Source organism: Haemaphysalis longicornis, unplaced genomic scaffold, assembly GCF_048455015.1.
Source record: "Haemaphysalis longicornis isolate Haplotype H1 unplaced genomic scaffold, Haemaphysalis longicornis Haplotype H1 scaffold_3, whole genome shotgun sequence".
NCBI classification, from domain to species: domain Eukaryota; kingdom Metazoa; phylum Arthropoda; class Arachnida; order Ixodida; family Ixodidae; genus Haemaphysalis; species Haemaphysalis longicornis.
The window spans coordinates 107,960,335-107,975,743 of record NW_027526335.1 but is presented as its reverse complement, the minus strand read 5'-3'; the positions used below and the strand labels follow the sequence as shown (position 1 = coordinate 107,975,743).

At 48.4% G+C, this 15,409-nt stretch overlaps 1 long non-coding RNA gene across 1 annotated transcript; it reads left to right on the top strand.

Annotated features, from left to right (window-relative positions):
* Positions 1-1,570: 1,570 nt before the first annotated feature.
* Positions 1,571-4,939, top strand: LOC144173380 (uncharacterized). The gene is made up of 3 exons (XR_013323241.1): positions 1,571-2,411; positions 3,617-3,711; positions 3,797-4,939. It is a non-coding gene; the product is annotated as an uncharacterized LOC144173380 (long non-coding RNA).
* Positions 4,940-15,409: the final 10,470 nt, after the last annotated feature.

Sequence of the window (15,409 nt, the reverse complement as noted above, 5' to 3'; positions counted from 1 at the left end):
CTCGTATCTGCTGACGGGATCTTCTAGACCCCAGTGCAGCAGGTGCGGAGATGCCCTATCCGTGGTGCACATACTAATCACATGCAAGGCACTTCACACAACACGACGCAAACACTTCCCACAGCTATACAGACTACACGTCCCACCACACCCAGCGTTTTTCCTCTCTGATGATCCCATGTTTTCTTCAAGTGCGTTTTTAAATATTTAGAAGAAGTTCAATTTTTAGACCTCATTTCATACCACGCGTGATCACTCCCTGGCCCTATACACCAGCCATGCTCATTGTCGTTTTGTGATTTTACTTTTGTTTTCGCTGACTGTTCGTAGTTTTTAAGGTTTCACCCCTCATATATGACTATTGTTTTGGCGCTCTTTGCCCTAGTTGGCCTTGCGCCATAAACATCCAACCATCATCATCATCATCATTATCATAAGAATTCTGTCGTCCCATGCCATGACGCAGTGCCTACCTGACAGGGCGTCGTGGGTGAACGTTTAGCCAGCCGCAGCGCCTGAGATATCTGTGTTTTGATGCCGATAAAGCTCTGCAAACCGCCTCCAGCACGGGTGCCTCTGCTCGAAGCGGCACTGCAATTTTACTGGCGCCTGTTTTTTTTTTCGCAGCAATTGATATCCACGCATTGCCGCAATTAAAATCTACGCAGGTTCAAATCGCGATCTGTTTCGGAGCCGACCCGACTGTTGCCATCGCGACATGCCGCCCCAGCCATAGATATGATAGACGTGGTAAGCGTCGCAAGATGTTAAATCCTGGTTAGAGATAAGGCTCTTTCGGCAATGTTAAATTAAAGTTGTGCAAAAATGTCGCGCGATGGTTAGTTTTGCATATTTTAAGCAAATTTTAAAATATATCAGCTTGAAACATCAATTCTTCGGAGTAGATATTCGGCCGCCGGCAGCCGGCCTACCCGCTCGAGTGGAAGTTTGCCGGCAGTCTCCCCTTATTAGCTTGCTGCGGTCACATGATTAGTGCCGGCATGCTGTATGAGAACGCGCTTTGCCGGCAGACAGCTGGCCAGTTTTCTTTCGCGAGCTGCCGTGGAGCGAAGAGTGCCGGTCTTCCGCGCTGTAAGCTGTTATTAGCCGGCAGCTTTCTTGACAGTTTTCTGTAGGAGCTGCCTAATTATTTGGCGGCTGCTTGCCTCAGCCGCGGCGCATCAATGTTCCGTCAGGTGAAGGGTGCAGGCCTTTTACGCTAGGGTAATTATTTGCCGGCAGCTTGGTTTAACTAAAGGTCATATTCTAGACCCAATTTTAATGCGCTGTGGCGGCGCAAATAACTGAAATAAGCCACCCGGCCGTGCTCTCACGGCAAATAATTATTCTGACACGAAATGCCGGCACTCTTTGCTCGCGAAGGACACCTTCCGTGACAGTACGACCGCGTGGGTTATTTCGGTCATTTGCGCCTTCACAACGCATTTAAAATGGACCTAGAATAGGACCTTTACTTAAACTAAGCTGCCGGCAAATAATTATATCCTAGCGCAAAAGGCCTGCACCCTTCACCTGACAGAAGATCTCTGCCGTGGCTAAACGAAGCAGCTGGCAAATAATTAGGCAGCTCGCGACAGAAAACTGCCGGTGAGATCGCAACCGGACAGCGGCCGAATATCGACTCCCTTAATTTTTCCAGGCATGCCAGCGTTGACCTTTTCCTTATTGTCTTAACTGTCCCTTTACAGCTGATAAAAATATTTCATCATTATCACTCACGGGATCACTTTTGTCTTTAATTTCAAAACTGGAGGCTAGTTCCCGCACAAGTTTGAGTAAACGCCAGTTTACCTAAATGTGAAAAACTTTAAGGCTGCCTGGTTGCAAGCGAACTTAATGCATTGTGCCTGTTTGCAGCCTTTACGATTGTACGATTCGTGAAGAGTAATGAAGTGTAGGCTGTGCCGTCATCGTGGGGAGAGAAGGAAGGAAGTGGAAGGGTTGGCTTGTGAGTCCATCTGATGACGATGATGTGGGTTAGGATGCCTGGTTGAGAACAAATTTTACATTCTAAGGGGTATTTAGTTGGATAAAGGTGGTGCAGCCAGGCCGGGTGAGGCAAAGTGTTTGTGTGAATTCTACTGAGAGTAGTTTATTCGTGTTTGAGTAGGTTAGAATGAATAGGGGAGGGATTGCCTAAGGGCGCGGTAATGCTGCCTGATTGATGTCTTGGAAGGTGACCAGGGGTGGAGTGTACAAATCGCCCTCGGTAGCCTTGCAAAAACGGCCGTGGGCCTGCTGGTGGGCATATAGTCGCTGCCCACCAGTGAGGAATGAGCTAGAGTCCAAAGAAAACCAATGTTCGAGTGGAGTGATCATGGCTCAGTAGTTGGAGGGCTTTTGGGACCACTTTACCCAACAAGAAGCTACAACAGGCAGCCTGGGAATCCGTGAGTATGATCGGTGACGTAGTTTGGGTGATTGCCAGAGGAACAGTGAGTTCTCGGCGACCCAGGAGGAGGGGGTGTTAAGGGAGGCGCAAGTAATGAACTTATGTTGTGTAGTCGCCACTTCCAGGTGCCGAGACGGGGTGGGGTACGAACTTGCATCCGTGTACGCGATGTCATGGTGTTTTCCATATACCCGTTGGTGGGCTTCGCTACGAGCGAGACATTGACCTCAGTGAAGTGTGGGATGCATGTTCTTGAGTAAAGGATAAACTTTAATGCGTTGCCGCCAGTGGTGAGGATTACTGCTCGTTAAAGCCCATTAGTGGAATTTTGTTTCATTGCTGAGGCATAGCCTGCACGGCTAAGACGGCTAAGAGTTGAACTCCCTACGTCTACAGTGGCACTGAATATGCACCACCGTGTCTTTGTTTATAGGTCGCGCTGGGGTAGCCGTTTAGGGTAGCCGTGAGCAGAGTTGTGCTGTCATTTATACTGATATGTTTTGACTGTTTCACTGGAGCGAGACCTAGGCCATAAAACATAAAGTAGCTGTCCCTCTCCGTACATCTGCAACTGGTCTGCATTGCGCGTCTTTGTATTGTTTTACCCATGCAGCTGACAGGAAGCTCATCATGAAGGAGCTTGCTTACGTACGGCAGCAAAATGAGCAAACTTTTTTGAACCGATGGTGCGAGAGGCCTCACCTGAACATGGACTACTGGAGCTTTCCCCTGAAGTGTGATGAAGATTTAGAAAGACTGGAGGACAGCCTTCAGGAAAACAAGGACCTCGAACGCAGCCTGGCAGGCCATTCTAAAGGTGTTTGAAGTTCCCGCCTCACTTGCTGTTTATTTTCATATCAAGCGACTTGCAGGCTTAGGTGGCATACCCGTTGGCCATGCTGTGGGGCTCAGTTGCGGTTCTTAGTTGTAGACGAATTGACGGCGAACTTCAGCTACTCGGGCCAGAAAAACAAGGCTTGTGCCGCCTCGTCAGAGGTTAGTCAATAGGTAGTTTGGGCTGTCAAGCCTGCAGTGTTAAATGAAATAGCACGTGCCATGCTTGCTGCTTCAGCTTGCCCTGGTTCAACTTTTTATGATCTCATTGCAACTGCACAGTTTAGTTAAATTTATCTGGTAACGTACAAGAGGCCGTAAAAAAAGGAATGTTCTCTGAATTATGCGTGCGTGTACAATTCTTTCTAGGAGGCTGTGAGAGCAAATATGCAAACACGAGGAGCCATGGACGCAGAAATGAAGACAGTCATCATGATCCAGCTCAAGAATGCAAAGGCGCGAACGTAAGACCCACATTGACTAACACATAACACGGTATTTTAAACGGATTGCACATCTAGGCGTCTTTATTGGATTTTTTTTCTGCAGTTCATCCAGACAACCTGAACAGCTGAAGGTACGACCAGTACAGCGCAGCTAAGGAAAGTGCAAGAAACGGGAAAGGCGTCGTCGACAGAAAGGTCCCAGAGGATTTGCCCCTCATCAGTGCAGAGAAGAGCACCCCTGTATCTGTTGTGGTTGTTGAGGATATTTTTTTTCAAGCATGTATGAACCATAAAGTTTTGGCATTTAAGATGGGTTCACTACTACTGGTGATATTTGCTAGTCGTGCTGCACATGGCTTTTTCTTTGTTTAGAAAAATTGTGCATTGTTTTCTTTTTTTTCAACCATGTATGAACCATGTGTATTGAAGAAAAGCGTTTGCATTTAAGATATGTTCACTTCCGCTGGTGATGCTTTGTTAGTCATACTGCACGTGGTGATGCTTTGTTAGTCATACTGCACGTGGCTTTTTATTTGGAAGGAAGTATTTAACACTGCTGGCTCCAGGCGACCACTGGTATTCTGCCTAGTAATTTCGTGGTACATTTTTACAATGTGATCTATCAGATAAACGCAGTTCAATTGTTTCACTTTCCTAAGTTGGTATCATTTTTTGTAGAACAAGCGCTTGCGTCTGATTGTTTCAGTTTAAAAACAAATGTACAAAGTTGTGGGCCTGGTGGTACAATTTTCTTCTATTTATATTTTTTCGTGAAAGTTTTATTTGTGCTGCATACTTGCTTTCAAATAATCATACACAACTGTACAAGTTGTGGACGTGATGGTGAGAGTTTGTTGCGTGTGCCTTTTTTGTAGTGTTTTATTTGTGCTTCATTCGCACCTTCCAATATCCATAAGCAAGTTCACACAGTTATGGACCTGATTTTACAAGTTTCTTGCATTGATTTCTTTTGTTTTTGTTTTCAGAGTTCTGTTTGCCCTCCATTCTTTCTTTGAAAATAAGAAAGTGTAGAGTTCTGGACTTGTTGCTACAAGTTTCTTGCATTGCTCTTTTTTTTGTTCAATGTTTTATTTGCACAGAATTCTTTCTTTCGTATGACCACTGTAATGTTTTTATATAAGATGCTTCTGGCTGCTGGAAAGGACGCTTTCACCGCATTGTGTTCTGAATTGTAACCGTATTTTTCTCCTCAGTACATTACCCCCATGGCTTGGTCTCAATAAAATGTTTGCTCGAGCCAAATGGCTTTTAATTGCGAATGCATGCAGCAAAGCCGCTGCATTCGCCCCCAGCATCACCTCCGGGGGAGGGGGGTATGGGAGCCGTATTTTATACGTCTAAAAAGCGGCTTTAAATATCCCAAGAAAGGGATTCTTAGCATCTTTCTAAGGCCCTTTTCTAGACCAGAATTATAAGAACGTCTTCTAACCCTCTAAAATGCGGATTTAAAGGTCACATTAACAGACTTATACAGCTCTTGTAAAATCCCACTTCTAAACCGATTTTCGAGGATGTTTTAAAGAGAGTAAATAAATCGTCTAGAAATAGTAATACCCGCTGGACATTAGACGTGATTTAAGACCTTTCGAAAACGTCGCGAATGCGTGATCGGATTGTCTGGGATGTTTGCAAGCCGTTTCTTTCGTCCTGAAAAATCGCGGTAGTAGAAGACTTTAAGCTCTTTTGTGCTACCTGGGTAAAGCCACACTTGGGACGGTACACAACTGACTCACACAACAGACACACGGAAGTCGCCTTGGGTAGGCTGCGGATAGGGCACACCTATGCAACGCACTCGTATCTGCTGACGGGATCTCCTAGACCCCAGTGCGGCAGGTGCGGAGAGGCCCTATCCGTAGTGCACATACTAATCACATGCAAGGAACTTCACACAACACGACACAAACACTTCAGAGAACTCTACAGACAACACATTCCCCTACATCCATCGTTTTTCCTAGGTGACGATGCCATTGTTTCCGTCAAACGTGTGTTTGAGTATTTGTCAGAAGTCAAGTTTTTAAACCTCATTTCCTATCACGCATCATGAAATCTGGCCCTTTACACCAGCCATCCTCACTGTCTTTTATTGATTTTACTTTTGTTCTTGCTTACTGATTTCAGTGTCTAAGTTCTCACCTCTCATATTTAACCACTGTTTTGGCGCTCTTTGCCCTAGTTGGCCTTGCACCATTAACATCCAACCATCATCATCATCATACTCGCATCTTGACTTGGCTATTGGTTCCGCAGTTCTCTTTCCATGTCTTGAGTGGGGTGTGGGCACGGACCCATATGGTAGTGACCATTTCCCCACTTCATTAACGTATATAGGTATAGGCCCGAGCCGTGCATCTTCCCATAAAAGGTTTAATGAATCAAAAGCAAACTGGAGCACATTCACACAAACATCTCAACTACACCACACATCCATAAAACACCTACACGTGGAGGAAGCCGCCCAACTCGTCACGGCGCACATCCTCGACGCCGCCGTAAAGTCCATTCCCCAGGCCTCCAGTGGGTCCCGCACCCGAAGGAGGCCCTGGTGGAACGAGGACTGCAGGCGGGCGCGAGAGGCCCAGAACAAGGCGTGGGGTGTCCTTCGCTGGTACCCCACGTCAGATAACGTCATTTCTTTTAAACGGGCAAAGGCTCTTGGGAAGCGAGTGCGTCTTGAGGCGAAAAGGGAGAGTTGGCGCACCTTCCTCACTTCCATCAACTCATACACTGACACACACAAAGTCTGGACACGAATACGAAAACTAAAAAGACAACAGACACACAGCCTGCTCCTGGTTAGTACAACAGGGGACACACTGGAAGACCAGGCTTACACACTTGCACAACACTTCGAACACGTGTCCAGTTCAGCACACTACACAAACACTTTCCCCGCACGGGGCACCTTGAGTATTCATGGTGACGGTGAGCAGCGACACCGCGGACCCCGAGCTCCCAACATAAGCCGTGTCCAACCGTGGCGATGTGTTTAAAGGTGAAGGGTAGAAGCCGTAAACGGTGGCCGTCGGAGCCTTGGTCAAGCTCCGGCCGATGGGCTCCCTGCCTGTCTACCAGGCAGGGAGCTCCGGGACCTCTTTGACTACCAGTTTAAGGTCAAAGGAGAAAGTACCCCCGTCTCCCTGCTTTCCAATGTATCATATGGCATTTTCCAAACCCCCCCCCCCAGACGTGATCGGCCCCCGAAAAGGGGCCGCACCGAAGTTTCCTTTCCGCCACTTCCTGACTTGAGTCCTCCGAAACCGAATAACTATCCTCGCTTCATCGTGATGGAATCTGTAGACCAATCAAAACCTCTTGCTTCACAGTCTGTATTTCTCATTTCAAAGTTTCTTGACGGTATTGTAGGAGGGTCGTATAAGGCCAAAAAACATCGAACCGGTGAAATTCTTGTCGAGGTCAGTAGCCAGGATCAGGCCAAAAAACTTCTTGCTCAAACCAGCATCGCCGATCTGCCAATCAGAGTCACGCCCCACCGCAGCCTAAACAGCTCCCAGGGCGTGATTTCCGACTATGACCTACTGAATGAAACTGAAGCCGACTTGCTGGAGGGCCTTCGTGGCCAGGGCGTAACAGCGGTCAGGCGAATAACTATACGAAGAGATGATAAACACATACCAACAAAGCACCTCATCCTAACGTTTGACAGGTCGAGCCTTCCGGAATATATCAATGCAGGTTTCGTGCGATGTCCAGTCCGGCCTTACATCCCGAACCCGCGGCGCTGTTTCAAGTGCCAACGGTTCGGGCACGGCACGAACTCCTGTCGCGGCCGACTTACCTGCGCGAAATGCGCCCAGCACGACCACGCGTCCGAAAATTGTAACGCGCAGCAGTCTCTTTGTATAAACTGCCAAGGTCCACACGCGGCCTACTCCAGGACATGTGAAAAATTTCAACTCGAAAAGAAAATCATAAACATCGAGGTAACCGAAAACATCACCTTCTCAGAGGCGCGGAAGAGGTTCGCCTCCTTCCCTCTGGGCAGGTACGCCGACGCAGCTCGCCGGGGGGCGGAGCGGCGTCTGGTTTCGGCGGGGACCCAGTACCGCGAGTCGGACTTGGTCCCGCCCCCGCCCCCTCCTGGGTTGCCTCTGGCAGCCCAACCCGCCTCCGCACCGCTCGCTGAGCCAGCAGCGGTTGTGGTGGCAACCTCTTCCGTCGGGACCGGTGCCGCTCCCGTCCGTGCCTCCCCATCGTCCAGTGCGTTGGAGGGTGCCATGGACACCACGAGCCCCGCACCGGCTCCCACCGCCACCACACCGCCCGTGCTACTTCTGGTGCCTCCGACACCACCGGCGGTGGCGGCTCAAACGAAGGGCCCCCGAAGGGGGGCCAAGTCCGGGGGGCCCGGTTCGACGGGCACACCCAGGACATCAGACGACGAGATGGACGTCGTGCCGTTCTTGCCTGCAACGCAGCGCAAGGAGTGGCCTCCGACGTCCAAGCCTTCAGATAGGCCGCCCAAAAAGCCCAATCCAAGAGTCACAGCCCCGAAAGACGACACATAAACATACACACTCCAGTAGCTCTCACACTAAATAATGGGAAGAGAAAATACTGTTCAATGGAACTGCAGAGGCCTTCTGAATAATCTTGACGACGTGTATGAGATTCTGCATACCAATCAGCCAAGTGTAATGTGTGTTCAGGAAACACATTTGAATTCTAAACACACAAATTTCTTGAATAGTTACCTGGTATACAGGAAAGACAGGGATGGCTGCACACACTCTTCTGGCGGTGTGGCCATAATCGTCCGGAAATCCTTAGCATGCCACCCTGTTACCTTGAACACTATCCTTGAGGCTGTAGCAATACGCACAATAATATTCAATAGATTGATAACGGTGTGCTCCATATACATTCCTCCTGATTATGCACTTTCTAGCTCTGACTTCGAGGCGCTGTTCAAACAGCTGCCCGAACCATACATCCTAACAGGCGACCTTATTGCGCAAAACTCTCTTTGAGGCTCCTCCAGAAGAGATGCCCGAGGTCGCCTGATAGAGAAATTCCTTGCATCTTCAGGAACATGCCTTTTCAATGAAAAACGGCCTACATACCATAACTTAGGACACAATACATACTCACATCTTGACTTGGCTATTGGTTCTGCAATTCTCTTTCCATGTCTTGAGTGGGGCGTGGGCACGGACCCGTATGGTAGTGACCACTTCCCCACTTCACTAACGTATATAGGTAGAGGCCCAAGCAGTCCATCTTCCCAGAACAGGTTCAATGAAGCAAGAGCTAACTGGAATGCATTTACAGACATCCAAACTACACCCCACATCCATAGGACACCTACACCTTGAAGAAGCTACCCATCTCACGGCGCACATCCTCGACGCCGCAGAAAAGTCTATTCCCCACGCCTCTGGTGCCCCTCGCAACCAGAGGAGGCCGTGGTGGAATGACGACTGTAGGCGGACGCGAGAGGCCCAGAACAAGGCGTGGGGCATCCTTCGTCGGTACCCCACGTCGGGAAACCTCCTCTTGTTCAAACGGGCCAAGGCATTAGGAAAACGTGTGCGCCGGGAAGCAAAACGAGTGAGTTGGCGTACATTCATAACATCAATAAACTCCTACACAGACACACGGAAAGTATGGACACGAATACGCAAACTCAAGGGACAACAAACACACAGCCTGCCTCTGGTCAGCACTACAGGGGACACACTCGAAGACCAGGCTGACACACTCGCACAACACTTCCAACACGTTTCTAGTTCAGCACACTACACAAACACTTTCATGAAACACAAACAAACGGCCGAAAAGAAGCCTATACTAGATAACAATAGGTCAACATCTTCTTATTACTCAGAGTTTTCACTGCATGAGCTGAGGGCTGCTTTGAGCACGTGTAAACCCTCAGCTCCAGGCCCAGACAACATCACATACACAATGATACAACACCTGCACGCAGACACTCTTCTAACACTGTTACACCTATATAACAAGATTTGGCTTTCGGGGCACATTCCAAACTCTTGGAAGGAGGCTATAGTTGTAGCTTTCCTGAAGGAGGGAAAGGACCCGTCGTCCCCCTCAAGTTACCGTCCTATTGCCCTGACGAGCTGCCTGTGCAAGCTCTTCGAGAAGATGATAAATCGCAGGCTCGTGTACTTCCTTGAGTACAACGGTCTTCTCGAGAGCTGCCAAGCAGGCTTCAGGGCAGGGCGATCCACGAATGATCAACTTGTAGCCCTTGAATCGTATATTAAGGATGCCTTCGTGCATAAACAGTATTGCGTAACTGTGTTTTTCGACCTCGAGAAGGCCTACGACACCGCTTGGCGCTACGGGATCCTCAGTGACCTGAAGTCATTCGGTGTCTCGGGTAACATGTTAAACAGTCTTGTCAGTTACCTGTCAGAAAGAACGTTTCGAGTGAGAGTCGGTGGTGCATTCTCAAGGGTTCACGTACAAGAAAATGGCGTGCCACAAGGTGGTGTGTTAAGCTGCACTCTCTTCATAGTAAAAATGAACTCTCTTGGTAAGGCACTACCACCCACAATCTCTTATTCCATGTATGTAGATGACGTCCAGATATCCTATAAATCATGTAATATGTCAATCTGCGAACGTCAAGTCCAGCTTGGTGTCAAGAAACTTGCCGGCTGGGCAGACAAGAATGGGTTTAAATTGAATCCTGCAAAAAGCTCCTGCGTTGTGTTCTCCAGAAAGCGCGGGGTCCATCCGGACCCAGACATTACTCTTATCCTTTTCAAACATCCTTTTCAAACAGACATTAAACTGTTTGAAAAGGATGACCTGTACACATCCAAAAACAAAGCACTGAGATCCGAGGCTCGCTCTTTCACTCTAAGTGAAAAGGGCAGAGGAACGGATGGGCGATTTACAAAGAGCAGAGATGTGGATGTGTCGTTAAAGACAGGATAAAAAGGATGACTAAAAATGAAAGGATTTATGCGTAAGTCCGTCTTTTGTCCACGTGCTTGCCTTCAAGATTTTTGTTGTCGGTATCGGTAATTGTCGCAAAAGCATCCTTGTCTGTAGCAGGTGTATCCTTATGCTCGTCGTGCTTTTCATCTTTCGTTCTGGCGTTTGATGCTACCTCGCCGCTGGCCTCGGCCTCGTCATTTTTTGCTGAAACGATGTCCTGATCCTCAATGGATTCTTCATAAACGTTTGTGGATGAGTTTCCCAAGATGTTGGTATCGGTCGTCTTTTTGCCTTCTGGTAGGCACAAGATTCTCTTCCTGGGGTGTTCATGTTACCCATCGTGGTAAGCGGAATGTGGTCTTTCACTGGCACCTTGGAGTTGTTGCAGGGCTCCATTCCAAGGCTCACGTTATCTTTGTTCAAGGATGTGGGCGTCGTGATGTCTGAAAAGTGGTAGGACCCGTCCTCACTTCGTTCTCTGGGCGGGGTAGGTGTGAGCGCCACCACATGCGGCTGCTTCTCCGCCAGACGTCTTGATTGCAACCGGGAGAGCGAAGAACGGTGAATGGTGCTCCTCACATTCATGTCGTCGAGCTGCTGAGTTGTGCCCTGGGGATGCTGCAGAAGGACCTCGTCGCCAACGCAGCTGTTGACCGACGGGGGACGGTGGCATTCCTGGAACAACTACAACTACAACTACAACTACAACTACAACTACAACTACATCCTGCGGCTGGCACGAAGGCGGCAGCTGTCTTACTGTGGGCTTGTTGAAAGACAGCTGCCGCCTTCGTGCCATCCTGCGGCTGGCACGAAGGCGGCAGCTGTCTTACTGTGGGCTTGTTGAAAGACAGCTGCCGCCTTCGTGCCATCCTGCGGCTGGCACGAAGGCCGCAGCTGTCTTACTGTGGGCTTGTTGAAAGACAGCTGCCGCCTTCGTGCCAGCCGCAGGATGGCACGAAGGCGGCAGCTGTCTTACTGTGGGCTTGTTGAAAGACAGCTGCCGCCTTCGTGCCATCCTGCGGCTGGCACGAAGGCGGCAGCTGTCTTACTGTGGGCTTGTTGAAAGACAGCTGCCGCCTTCGTGCCATCCTGCGGCTGGCACTGCGGCGTAGCTGTCTTACTGTGGGCTTGTTGAAAGACAGCTGCCGCCTTCGTGCCATCCTGCGGCTGGCACTGCGGCGTAGCTGTCTTTCAACAAGCCCACAGTAAGACAGCTGCCGCCTTCGTGCCATCCTGCGGCTGGCACTGCGGCGTAGCTGTCTTTCAACAAGCCCACAGTAAGACAGCTGCCGCCTTCGTGCCATCCTGCGGCTGGCACTGCGGCGTAGCTGTCTTTCAACAAGCCCACAGTAAGACAGCTGCCGCCTTCGTGCCATCCTGCGGCTGGCACTGCGGCGTAGCTGTCTTTCTTCCGAAGCATAATCAGTCCGCGCTTCATGAGCTGCGCTTTTTTTTCTCGACTATTGTGTTTCTATTTGCTTTCGTGTTTGTGTTCCTATTCTTGCCACTGTTAAGCCAGGTTTCCCGTTGTAAATTTGATGTGCATAATAAAAACAACTACACAGAGGGACCCCTTGATTTGTTTCTGAATTGTTTTGCAAGTCCCGTAATTGCTTCGCAAAATTGATGCATTTTGTTTATTGTGCCTCGCGGTCCGATTTTCGTTTTATAGATGCATTGTACAGGAAATTATTTAACGAGTGCGCATTAAATAAATGAGTAACGTTAAATAAATTCCTGTTAAAGGGCATGTATAAAGCAGAAATCGGGCAGCGAGGCATCTTATAAAATAGGCATTGGTCATAAAGACTGGCCACAAAGCCAAAAATGTGCATGAGAATTCACGGGGTGCACCCATAGGCATTATCATGGCAACATACTTTGCCAAGATTTGTTCAATATTGGCCTTCCAGAGCTTGGCCATTTGTTGGCTTGTCAACTTTCCCAAGCGCCAGCAAATAATGGCGGCCAAAGTATTGCCAAGCTAGGACACATTGATTGGCCACTGATGATTTGCCGTGCTTGGGCTTGGCAATTTCTGCTGTTTGGGAACGTCTTGTAAACAGTGAGGTTCGTACGTCTTCTAGTCATCTTAGTAAAGATGACTTATCAACATCTCACGGAGCTCAAGACGTCGGAGATCTTGCACAATTGTCCTGTAGATATCTCTCTTAAGACATCTTTGAGACATAAAAAATAGACGTCTTATAGCTAACTCGCATAGTGCAAGATGTCTAAGACCTTGCAAGACCATGGTGGACATCTATAAGACGTTTTGTGTTCAGTGGGCTTTTAGGGCTCCAAAATTGTGCTGGGCAAGGTAGTGTAATTAAGTTACTGAGTAGTTACTACAACATATTTTACTTATTTCTTGCCTAAATATTTAGCGCGTGGGCAAATTCTATTTTGCAATAGGCAGTTTTAGCATATCGATACCGTGTTTGCGTTACCGTTTACCGTGTTGGTGCACAGCGCGAGAGTTACCGCGAACGGTAACTTACTGGCACAGGCTTCACCGTCACCAGCGGCTTCCGGTAACACGGTAAAGGGTAAAGAAAACGTGTCGGAAGGACCCTTTAAACCTAGTCGAGTTAGAGACTCTACTACGTTTAAAGGGTCCTTCCGACACGTTTTCTTTTTAAGCTCTACAGGTGATGGCTATATTGCCAAAGCAACTACAGTTATTGTGAACGCTTCACCCGAAAATTGAAATATTCCAGCTACTTTAAACAAAAGCAAATAGATATCAGCAAAAAAAAATATGCGTGATCAGATGTCGCTACTTGCGCCGCGGCGGCCGAAATACGCAAACCGCAAACGGTGTGCCGTTTTCAGCGGCAAACGGAAACTCCCGCTCCCGGTAACACGGTAAACGCTGACGCAAACACGGTAACGATATGCTAAAACGCTATTACAGACGGATAACTACCTAAATGTGTGGTTTTGCTTTTCCACGCACTGCGTGCCCGCTTATGTATTACCCGTAAAAATTACACGCAAGAGAAAACGGCTTGGGGTACGTGTTCTTAACGCCTGGATGAAAAATATGTGCGAACCGTTTCCTCCGAGGAAAAATTTCAGCTGTAGACTTCAATGGCCATTCTTCTACAGACATTTGCATATAAAGTGACCGTTAGCGACGTACACATTAAAATGGATCGTACCACCATGGCTTGGCCCTTTCACGCTTTCATAAAATAAGTTTTTTCTGTAGTTAGTTAAGATTTGGTAATAATATTTCGCGATATATTTTTCCTGCAAATAAAACAGTATACCTGTACTACCCCTAATAAATTAATAGTTGCATTTGTTAAAACCCCAACTTCATTCTTGAGAAGAGCTGCGGGCGCTACAGACTGGCACTGCGACCGCGGAAAGGTTCTATTTTGTTAATTCTCGCTCTTTCTTTTTTTTGTGTGCGTTGCATATAAGTGCATTCGTTTATGCAACCGTACGGACTGGCACCATCACCGCTGCCGCGGCGTACGCATGCGAGTAACACGTTCCAGACCGCGCTCGACCAACGCAGAAGCAGACAGAAGGTGTGCTGTACCGGGTCGAACGTAACGCAGCAACCTACGTGTTGTTTTTTAATTGGCGCCGCGTATCGTAAAACGGACCATTGCAAAAAGGTTGCAGGTTCATAGGGCGTCTTCATACTTTGGCTCCGCCAGCCGTAACGTTTTTTTACGGTGAAATACGTTTGACGTAACTTCAATTTAATTTTCAGGTTACGGCGGGCGCAAGTTTCTGACTTTCGGTTACGTCGAACGTAACTCAAAACATGAGGTAAAATACAGTCGGACGCAACTTTAATTTTAAAAATCGCACGCCTCGGTTCGAGTCACCTGAGTCAAAACTGGGTGCGTCATTCCGGGAAGGGGCTAAATGGGAAAATACGAAACGGGAAGGGCGTTTGTTACCGGGTTGAAGCGGCAGGGAACAAACGAGAAGGTTCAAATGGGGACGGGTTCAAATGGGAACAGGGGAAATGGGAAAGGCGAAGAGCTCTGATTCTCATCGTTTTTTCGCGTTCGTTGTCATCTGCATGCAATTTTCTGCAGCCAGAGCACCGGACCGGAGCTCGCCGGAACATCAAGAGCGCTCGAATAAATTAATTAAAGGACTCGTTTTGGGGACGCAGCGTGCGCTGACGCTTCGTCAGCTGTTACATCTCGCTCTATCCCGCTTCCGTGTGCTGCCACAACAGAAACCCTGCCTGACGACGCCCCCGTGGACACGCTACCAGATGGATATTCGGGACAGCCTGGAGCGGTGATCCTTGAAGACAAGCATGATGGAGGTGTTTATGTTGACAGCAGATCGGCGTCAACCTTGTTGACTACAGAAAAAGTTAAGTGGAAGAGGAAGGAAAGCGACCTCATGAGTCAAATTGTGCGACTAAACCGCTGCAACAGCTGAGAGAGGATTCCTTCAGTGCGGACCTTTCGTACATACGGCAAAAGGCCGCTGAAAACGTGTCTTCCGCATTATTCTTGCTTGAACAAGTAAGGAATTTTAAGAAAGTAAGGCCGACATGGTCCGAGGAAACAACTTGTCGCTGTGTTGTTCTCAGCCCCATATATCTACAAAGGCATATGAACGTATACGAGGTGAAGCACTTCTGAGGCTGCACTGCAGAAGTGCTCAGTCCGGGCTTATCTGCATCCAAAGTGGCGATATGGGCTTCACAAAACTGGTTGCAGCTCGCCTTAAGACTGAGGCAGAAATCCTAAGCAAGGGTGTAGCCCGAAAGAAG